The following is a 10,792-nucleotide window of genomic DNA, read 5'->3' as shown; positions in this document are numbered from 1 at the left end:
GTCCCGGGGAGGAATAGTGCTCATGGAAGTAGCTCAGCGGGAGCAGCCACTCAGGCTACCCGAGAATGTGTCACTGTCCCTCGGCCACCCTTGGTCGTTGGGTTCCTGATGAGGAACATGCCCATGGAACTAAAGAGTCAGCGGGAGCATCCGCTCAGGCTACCCGGGAATGTGTCACTGTCCCCCGGCCAGACTTGGCGGCAGGTCCCGGGGAGGAATAGTGCCCATGGAAGTCGGAGCTCCAACCTCCAAGTTGACCTCAGCGGAGCACTCGCTGAGGCTGCCCGGGCATGGGTGACTGTTCCCCGGCCACACTTGGTCGGAGGTCCCGGTGAGGAACATGCCCATGGAAGTTGGTGGGAAGAGAACCGCGAAAGGGAGTTTTGCGGCTGAGCCGCGGCCGAGGAGGTCTCACTAATTCCGGCATGATTCCTGCCAGGCCCGGTACCCTATATGGGACTCGGCTGGGTGGCTGTAGCCGGGACCCTGGAACCCTGGGCGGGGAGCCTAGGGGCGAGAGGGGCCCCATGGAGCTCGGGCAGACTAGAAGTACCCTCGTCTGCCCGCTGGAGGGCGCCCTTCCTGGAGCGGAGGGGACCCCCTTGGCCACCAAGTGCAAGCCGAGTTTGGAGCTCGAAACCCGGCCACACTTGGTAGTTGGTCCCGGTCAGGAACATGCCCATGGAAGTAAGAGCTCAGCGGGAGCAGCCACTCAGGCTACCCGGCAATGTGTCACTGTCCCCCGGCCAAGACTTGGCGGCAAGTCCCGGGGAGGAATAGTGCCCATGGAAGTGGCTCAGCGGGAGCAGCCACTCAGGCTACCCGGGAATGTGTCACTGTCCCCCGGCCAAGACTTGGCGGCAAGTCCCGGGGAGGAATAGTGCCCATGGAAGTGGCTCAGCGGGAGCAGCCACTCAGGCTACCCGGGAATGTGTCACTGTCCCCCGGCCAAGACTTGGCGGCAAGTCCCGGGGAGGAATAGTGCCCATGGAAGTAGCTCAGCGGGGAGCAGCCACTCAGGCTACACGGAATGTGTCACTGTCCCCCGGCAGACTTGGCGGCAGGTCCCGGGGAGGAATAGTGCTCATGGAAGTAGCTCAGCGGGAGCAGCCACTCAGGCTACCCGAGAATGTGTCACTGTCCCTCGGCCACCCTTGGTCGTTGGGTTCCTGATGAGGAACATGCCCATGGAACTAAAGAGTTCAGCGGGAGCATCCGCTCAGGCTACCCGGGAATGTGTCACTGTCCCCCGGCCAGACTTGGCGGCAGGTCCCGGGGAGGAATAGTGCCCATGGAAGTCGGAGCTCCAACCTCCAAGTTGACCTCAGCGGGAGCACTCGCTGAGGCTGCCCGGGCATGGGTGACTGTTCCCCGGCCACACTTGGTCGGAGGTCCCGGTGAGGAACATGCCCATGGAAGTTGGTGGGAAGAGAACCGCGAAAGGGAGTTTTGCGGCTGAGCCGCGGCCGAGGAGGTCTCACTAATTCCGGCATGATTCCTGCCAGGCCCGGTACCCTATTATGGGACTCGGCTGGGTGGCTGTAGCCGGGACCCTGGAACCCTGGGCGGGGAGCCTAGGGGCGAGAGGGGCCCCATGGAGCTCGGGCAGACTAGAAGTACCCTCGTCTGCCCGCTGGAGGGCGCCCTTTCCGGAGCGGAGGGGACCCCTTGGCCACCAAGTGCAAGCCGAGTTTGGAGCTCGAAACCCGGCCAGGCTTGGTCGGAGGTCCCGGTGAGGAACATGGCCATGGAAGTCGGAGCTCAGCGGGAGCAGCCACTCAGGCTACCCGGGAATGTGTCACTGTCCCCCGGCCAAGACTTGGCGGCAAGTCCCGGGGAGGAATAGTGCTCATGGAAGTACCTCAGCGGGAGCAGCCACTCAGGCTACCCGGGAATGTGTCACTGTCCCCCGGCCAGACTTGGCGGCAAGTCCCGGGGAGGAATAGTGCCCATGGAAGTAGCTCAGCGGGAGCAGCCACTCAGGCTACCCGGGAATGTGTCACTGTCCCCCGGCCAGACTTGGCGGCAGGTCCCGGGGAGGAATAGTGCTCATGGAAGTAGCTCAGCGGGAGCAGCCACTCAGGCTACCCGAGAATGTGTCACTGTCCCTCGGCCACCCTTGGTCGTTGGGTTCCTGATGAGGAACATGCCCATGGAACTAAAGAGTTCAGCGGGAGCATCCGCTCAGGCTACCCGGGAATGTGTCACTGTCCCCCGGCCAGACTTGGCGGCAGGTCCCGGGGAGGAATAGTGCCCATGGAAGTCGGAGCTCCAACCTCCAAGTTGACCTCAGCGGGAGCACTCGCTGAGGCTGCCCGGGCATGGGTGACTGTTCCCCGGCCACACTTGGTCGGAGGTCCCGGTGAGGAACATGCCCATGGAAGTTGGTGGGAAGAGAACCGCGAAAGGGAGTTTTGCGGCTGAGCCGCGGCCGAGGAGGTCTCACTAATTCCGGCATGATTCCTGCCAGGCCCGGTACCCTATATGGGACTCGGCTGGGTGGCTGTAGCCGGGACCCTGGAACCCTGGGCGGGGAGCCTAGGGGCGAGAGGGGCCCCATGGAGCTCGGGCAGACTAGAAGTACCCTCGTCTGCCCGCTGGAGGGCGCCCTTCCTGGAGCGGAGGGGACCCCCTTGGCCACCAAGTGCAAGCCGAGTTTGGAGCTCGAAACCCGGCCACACTTGGTAGTTGGTCCCGGTCAGGAACATGCCCATGGAAGTAAGAGCTCAGCGGGAGCAGCCACTCAGGCTACCCGGCAATGTGTCACTGTCCCCCGGCCAAGACTTGGCGGCAAGTCCCGGGGAGGAATAATGCCCATGGAAGTGGCTCAGCGGGAGCAGCCACTCAGGCTACCCGGGAATGTGTCACTGTCCCCCGGCCAAGACTTGGCGGCAAGTCCCGGGGAGGAATAATGCCCATGGAAGTGGCTCAGCGGGAGCAGCCACTCAGGCTAGCCGGGAATGTGTCACTGTCCCCCGGCCAAGACTTGGCGGCAAGTCCCGGGGAGGAATAATGCCCATGGAAGTGGCTCAGCGGGAGCAGCCACTCAGGCTACCCGGGAATGTGTCACTGTCCCTCGGCCACACTTTGTCGTAGGTCCCGGTGAGGAACATGCCCATGGAAGTCGGAGCTCCAACCGGGTGAAGCCGCCGAGAGCTAGCCGGGAATAGGGCGCCAAACCCGGCTACCGCCCTCCAGGCTTGCCCCGGTCGAAAGACCTACGTCCTCGCAGCAGCACCAAGCGAAAAATTCTCTAAGTGTGGGAGAACCGGGGACCCGACCGGTGGCACTCTGCCTCTCGCTGCCGCCCTCCTGGAAGCGTCCTCGGTCACTCGGAGTACGGCAGATTTCAGAGCTCCGGAATGGTGAAAAAGAACCGGAGAGAGGGCGAATCCGGCTTCTCTCTGCCGGGCGAGGACCACCGCAGGCGGCGGGGACGTCTGACAGGAGACGGCGCCGCGGCAGGCTTTCTAAGTGGCTGGGCTTTTTGTCCTCGGCGAAAGTCGAAAAAATTTTGCGGTCCGAGCTGCCCTGCTCCTGCCGGGGAAGGCTTACCGCCGGCGGCTGCCAACCCCTGGCTTGCCCGCCGGATCGCCTTCGAAGGCTGCTGAAAAAGAACCCCGAGACGGGCACCTCTCGGAAGAACCGCAGACCAAAACCGACCGGTCCGACTTTCAGTGCACCTTCGGCGGCAGAGAGAAGCAGCAAAAATACCGGTCAGAGAAGGGGAGTTTTGGTCGACTCTGCCAGGCTTTTGCACTAAGTCAGATCCGTAATGCCAGCGGGACTGAGTCGCTTTTGCGTGCCGTGGTCCTGGAGGCCTGCTCGGACAGGGCGGTCCTTCGGGTCCCGCGGGAAGGGGCATTTCATGTTCCTCTGCGGGAGGTGATCCATTTTCTGCGGGAAATGGCGAGCCCCTTCGGCTACAAGAGTGTGTAGGTCCCGCTCAACAGTCTACGTCCTTAACCATCGGGGACTTTGTAGATTGTGCCCGTCATCGCTCTCCGCAGAACAGAGCGGGAGGTCTCCGCGGCGGAGGCCGGAGAGGGCGCGAGGTGAGCGGCATGGTATGACTGGGTTCGTGCCGCTCACTGGTACCCGGAGCGTGGCGCCCTCCGGGTAAAAGGCTAGCCGGGGCGAGCAGGTGGGTTGACGGGCGCATAAGCCACGCCGTCCCCGCCATACAAGGTGCCGGTGGCCTGGCGAACCACCGGCGTAAGGCTAGCCAGGGCGGACCGCGGGGCAGAGGGCGCTTAAGCCACGCTCTCTCTCCATCCCACCAGTACAAACGGGGAAAAAATTTCAAAGTGTGGGAGAACCGGGGACCCGACCGGTGGCACTCTGCCTCTCGCTGCCGCCCTCCTGGAAGCGTCCTCGGTCACTCGGAGTACGGCAGATTCCAGAGCTCCGGAATGGTGAAAAAGAACCGGAGAGAGGGCGACTCTGGTTTCTCACTGCCGGGCGAGGACCACCGCAGGCGGCGGGGACGTCTGACAGGAGACGGCGCCGCGGCAGGCTTTCTAAGTGGCTGGGCTTTTTGTCCTCGGCGAAAGTCGAAAAAATTTTGCGGTCCGAGCTGCCCTGCTCCTGCCGGGGAAGGCTTACCGCCGGCGGCTGCCAACCCCTGGCTTGCCCGCCGGATCGCCTTCGAAGGCTGCTGAAAAAGAACCCCGAGACGGGCACCTCTCGGAAGAACCGCAGACCAAAACCGACCGGTCCGACTTTCAGTGCACCTTCGGCGGCAGAGAGAAGCAGCAAAAATACCGGTCAGAGAAGGGGAGTTTTGGTCGACTCTGCCAGGCTTTTGCACTAAGTCAGATCCGTAATGCCAGCGGGACTGAGTCGCTTTTGCGTGCCGTGGTCCTGGAGGCCTGCTCGGACAGGGCGGTCCTTCGGGTCCCGCGGGAAGGGGCATTTCATGTTCCTCTGCGGGAGGTGATCCATTTTCTGCGGGAAATGGCGAGCCCCTTCGGCTACAAGAGTGTGTAGGTCCCGCTCAACAGTCTACGTCCTTAACCATCGGGGACTTTGTAGATTGTGCCCGTCATCGCTCTCCGCAGAACAGAGCGGGAGGTCTCCGCGGCGGAGGCCGGAGAGGGCGCGAGGTGAGCGGCATGGTATGACTGGGTTCGTGCCGCTCACTGGTACCCGGAGCGTGGCGCCCTCCGGGTAAAAGGCTAGCCGGGGCGAGCAGGTGGGTTGACGGGCGCATAAGCCACGCCGTCCCCGCCATACAAGGTGCCGGTGGCCTGGCGAACCACCGGCGTAAGGCTAGCCAGGGCGGACCGCGGGGCAGAGGGCGCTTAAGCCACGCTCTCTCTCCATCCCACCAGTACAAACGGGGAAAAAATTTCAAAGTGTGGGAGAACCGGGGACCCGACCGGTGGCACTCTGCCTCTCGCTGCCGCCCTCCTGGAAGCGTCCTCGGTCACTCGGAGTACGGCAGATTTCAGAGCTCCGGAATGGTGAAAAAGAACCGGAGAGAGGGCGAATCCGGCTTCTCTCTGCCGGGCGAGGACCACCGCAGGCGGCGGGGACGTCTGACAGGAGACGGCGCCGCGGCAGGCTTTCTAAGTGGCTGGGCTTTTTGTCCTCGGCGAAAGTCGAAAAAATTTTGCGGTCCGAGCTGCCCTGCTCCTGCCGGGGAAGGCTTACCGCCGGCGGCTGCCAACCCCTGGCTTGCCCGCCGGATCGCCTTCGAAGGCTGCTGAAAAAGAACCCCGAGACGGGCACCTCTCGGAAGAACCGCAGACCAAAACCGACCGGTCCGACTTTCAGTGCACCTTCGGCGGCAGAGAGAAGCAGCAAAAATACCGGTCAGAGAAGGGGAGTTTTGGTCGACTCTGCCAGGCTTTTGCACTAAGTCAGATCCGTAATGCCAGCGGGACTGAGTCGCTTTTGCGTGCCGTGGTCCTGGAGGCCTGCTCGGACAGGGCGGTCCTTCGGGTCCCGCGGGAAGGGGCATTTCATGTTCCTCTGCGGGAGGTGATCCATTTTCTGCGGGAAATGGCGAGCCCCTTCGGCTACAAGAGTGTGTAGGTCCCGCTCAACAGTCTACGTCCTTAACCATCGGGGACTTTGTAGATTGTGCCCGTAATCGCTCTCCGCAGAACAGAGCGGGAGGTCTCCGCGGCGGAGGCCGGAGAGGGCGCGAGGTGAGCGGCATGGTATGACTGGGTTCGTGCCGCTCACTGGTACCCGGAGCGTGGCGCCCTCCGGGTAAAAGGCTAGCCGGGGCGAGCAGGTGGGTTGACGGGCGCATAAGCCACGCCGTCCCCGCCATACAAGGTGCCGGTGGCCTGGCGAACCACCGGCGTAAGGCTAGCCAGGGCGGACCGCGGGGGAGAGGGCGCATAAGCCACGCCGACCCCGCTGTACAAGGTGCCGGTGGCCTGGCGAACCACCGGCGTAAGGCTAGCCAAGGGCGTACCGCGGGGCAGAGGGCGCATAAGCCACGCTCTCTCTCCATCCCACCAGAACAAACGGGGAAAAAATTTCAAAGTGTGGGAGAACCGGGGACCCGACCGGTGGCACTCTGCCTCTCGCTGCCGCCCTCCTGGAAGCGTCCTCGGCCACTCGGTGTCCGGCAGATTTCAGAGCTCCGGAATGGTGAAAAAGAACCGGTGAGAGGGCGACTCCGGATTCTCTCTGCCGGGCGAGGACCACCGCAGGCGGCATGGGAAGTCTGACAGGAGACGGCGCTGCGGGCAGGATTTCGAAGTGCATGGGCTTTTGGCCTCGGCGAAAGTCGAAAAAATTTTGCGGTCCGAGCTGCCCTGCTCCTGCCGGGGAAGGCTCACCGCCGGCGGCTGCCGACCCCTGGCTTGCCCGCCGGATGTCCTTCGAAGGCTGCTGAAAAAGAACTGCCAGGCGGGCACCTCTCGGAAGAACCGCAGACAAAAACATAAAAATTTTGGGCGATCCGACCCTCAGTGCACCTTCGGCGGCAGAGAAAAGCATCAAAAATACCGGTCAAAGAAGCGAGGTTTTGGTCGACTCTGCCAGGTTTTTGCACAAAGTGTTGGCATCGTGCGGCGTCGCGCTTTGCTGTACCGTATCCCCAATGGAGCGGCGCCCGGCGGGGTAGGCTAGCCATGTGAGGTCGAGGGCGGGAGAACGGGACGTAAGCCAGGCCGTTCTCCACAAGAAATTCCGGACGCGGAGACCCCTTCTCCGCCCTACGGTCCCCAATGGGGTGGCGCCCGGCGGGTGAGGCTAGCCATGGGAGGACGGGACGCAAGCCAGGCCGTTCTCCACAAGAAATTCCGGACGCGGAGACCCCTTCTCCGCCCTACGGTCCCCAATGGGGTGGCGCCCGGCGGGTGAGGCTAGCCATGTGAGGTCGAGGGCGGGAGGACGGGACGTAAGCCAGGCCGTTCTCCACAAGTAAAATTCCGGACGCGGAGACCCCTTCTCCGCCCTACGGTCCCCAATGGGGTGGCTCCCGGCGGGTGAGGCTAGCCATGTGAGGTCGAGGGCGGGAGGACGGGACGTAAGCCAGGCCGTTCTCCACAAGTAAAATTCCGGACGCGGAGACCCCTTCTCCGCCCTACGGTCCCCAATGGGGTGGCTCCCGGCGGGTGAGGCTAGCCATGTGAGGTCGAGGGCGGGAGGACGGGACGTAAGCCAGGCCGTTCTCCACAAGTAAAATTCCGGACGCGGAGACCCCTTCTCCGCCCTACGGTCCCCAATGGGGTGGCTCCCGGCGGGTGAGGCTAGCCATGTGAGGTCGAGGGCGGGAGGACGGGACGTAAGCCAGGCCGTTCTCCACAAACTCCCAGCGGTAGAGTCTCGGCTCTCCGCTCTTTTGATCGATCTGACACAGCGCGATCCGGCGGGGCAAGGCACTTTGCTCGGTCAGGGGTATTGGCCCCGGCCGGTTTATGGTAAAGCGTTCCTTAGCCTCAGTCTTGGTCGCGCATCAATCCCCCGCTCCCCGTGAGCGGCTGTCGTCCTCTGCCTAAGGTTGTGTAGCGCGGTGCCAGTGTGGTCCTCGCACGGCCCCGCTCCTGCCACAAGCGGTAGGACTCTCTGCTTCGGCTGAGGTTTGCTACGAAGCGTATGGAACGGGCGTACTCCACCGTACCGTGGGTGGGGGGCGGCGGCGTTGGCGGCGGCAGCGTCCAGCGAGGAGCTCCGGCTCCCCGCGGTAGCGCCTCGCCTAGTGTCCCTCGGGCAAGTCCAATCGCCCCCCGCCCGGTCGGAGAGCGCAGACACTTCTGTGTCCACGGTTTATTTCCGCAGCACGAAAAGGGACGGCTCCCGCTTGCTCCTCGCGGGGACGAGGCTTAGACCCACCGTGGCGCTTCCGCGGTAGGTAGGGTCGTCTGCCGTAGGAGCGGTAGCGGTCGAGTGGTCCCCAGTGTACCCTGTTAGCGCTGCCCGCCTACGCCTGAAGAGCTGCGGACCGAGAAAAAGGTTCGCTCCGCTGCTGACGGCGAAGCGCGCGGCACGCCGCGGAAGAGGAGAGGGAGCGGTCGCCCCCGGGGCGGCTCCCCTCCGAGTCCGGCAGAAGCAGAGATTGTAGCGGAGGGGGGGGGTTTTCTAAATTCCCCGGGCGTGTTATCCCCAGCGGTAGCCTTCGAACTCTTCAACCGCAAGCACGATCGCACGTTCACAGCACCCGTCACTAGGAGCCGGGCCAGAGGCGGGCGGCAGACGAAACCGACATGAGCGCTTAAGGGTATTGCACCCCCGGCGCCCAGACCCTGGAAATTGAGTCTGCCCCCAAAGCCCACCCGCGTCCTCCTTGGCGCTCCCGGAGTACATGGTCGTAGATGGGCCATCGGTCGCTAATGCCAAACTGCGTCCCAGGGGTGCGTCCCCTCTGACCAACGGCAGACCCATCCCTCTCGCCAATCCGCGGATCCCCGCCAGGTCCCGAACAGGGCTCGTCCTTTAGCGTTTCAAATGCGCCCTCCCCGCCATACGAGGGGTTGAGGACCGTAGCCTTCCCTTACGAGAGGCACCAGGGGTGCGCCTGCTCGAGGGCCCGGCCGTGGGCGTAACGCTTGGGCCGCCCGGGGGAGTCGGTAGACCATGGGAGACCAACACTCGCACCCGAACGTTGCCCGTGCTTTGTGGAAGAGAGCTTCTTTTGCGAGGTTGTCGCTGCGGATGGCGCCCGGACAAACCCTATCCCTAAAACTTCTGGGGAATTGGCGTCTAAGCCACCCTGCTCGGTATCCCTGCACCCACGAAGGGGGCCGTGGAAGGCTTGGGGTCTCGCCGGCGAAACCGACCGGATGCCCGGGGTACTGAACCCCCGGGGTCCCACCCTGGAAATTGAGCCGTCCGACCCCGCCACGTCTTCCTAGTGCTCTCCTTGGCTCCCCCGCCTGTGGGCGTCGTTAGGGGCTGCGGTCATCAGCGCCGGCTAAGCTTCGGCAACACGGCCGACCCACCCCTTCGGCGCCTGGGGGAGCCTGGTCCCAGTCCGGGCCGTTCCGTAGGGGCGGCTATCCCTTACATGAGGGACTCGGTGCGTCCGCTCGGGCTGCGGGGCTCCGGCTCCGACAGCCGGGGAGCTGGTTTTGACCGCGGGCCTCGACGGGAGCCGGCAGGGACCGGACTTAGGCGTCAAGCCGAAAATAACCCCGGCACCCTCGCGTGCTTCCAAAGCGAGGGGACCTTTGGCCGAGCGGGGCACCGGAAGCCGAACCGACCCCAACCCCTCTTCCTACCCCAGGGCTGGGCTGACCAATCCCCTGATCGGGTCTAAAATGGAAGAAGGGGATTCGAGGGAAGGGGCTGGCGGAAGGCAGTTGCCCGACGGAGTAGGCGAAGGCCAGGCCGTTTCCGAGTCCCGAGCAGAGGAGGGCGAACTCGGCTCTTCATCGACCGACGGCGAGGCGAGGGCGGTGGCTGCCGCGGGGAAGACTCCATTGCTCGTCAGCGCGCTAGGAGCGGGGCCGACTGGCTGCTCGGGGTATGGCATCCCCGGGGGCCCACCCTGGAAATCTTCGCTCCTCAGCCGCTGCAGGTTATAAGGTCCCGCCGCGCGTAAGCGCTCAACTCTCCGACCCACGGATGTCGAGCCCATGGTGAGCCGGCCGTTTCGTACGGGGAAAAGGGGTCCTCTGGCCCCACATCGATCGAGGGGGGTTTAGATCCGCGGAGGCACGCACCGCGAGGCGAATCGCTGCTTTTCCCCAAGAGGTTAACCTTCAAACCACCGAGTAGGTTCGGGGCAGGGCCGACAGTCTGCACTGGGGTATTGCATCCCTGGTGGGGCGACCCTGGAAATCTCTGCCCCTTTCCACTCTTTCGGTTGGGCCTCTCGTCGGGGCGAGCGTAAGTCGGCAAGCAGACGTGGGAAGAGGCTTCTTACCGGTGACACTCCCTTCGTGAGAGAGGCAGGTACTCGCCCCGGACCCCGGTCCAAATCTGCGCGGGCCGGACGGCGTCGGCCCTAGCCGAAGGCCGCTCCCGCGAAGCCAGGGAGCCGAAAATAACCCCGACACCCTCCGCGACCTCGCGTGCTTCCAAAGCGAGGGGAACCTTTGGCCGAGCGGGGGCACCCGAAGCCGAACCGACCCCAACCCCTCTTCCTACCCCAGGGCTGGGCTGACCAATCCCCTGATCGGGTCTAAAATGGAAGAAGGGGATTCGAGGGAAGGGGCTGGCGGAAGGCAGTTGCCCGACGGAGTAGGCGAAGGCCAGGCCGTTTCCAAATCCCGAGCAGAGGAGGGCGAACGACGTTCTTCATCGACTGACGGCGAGGCTAGGGCGAAGGCGGTGGCTGCCGCGGGGAAGACTCCATTGCTTGCCAGCGTGCTAGGAGCGGGGCCGA

This window comes from Engystomops pustulosus, unplaced genomic scaffold, assembly GCF_040894005.1.
Source record: "Engystomops pustulosus unplaced genomic scaffold, aEngPut4.maternal MAT_SCAFFOLD_602, whole genome shotgun sequence".
NCBI lineage: Eukaryota > Metazoa > Chordata > Amphibia > Anura > Leptodactylidae > Engystomops > Engystomops pustulosus.
Note: the sequence above shows the minus strand (reverse complement) of the source record.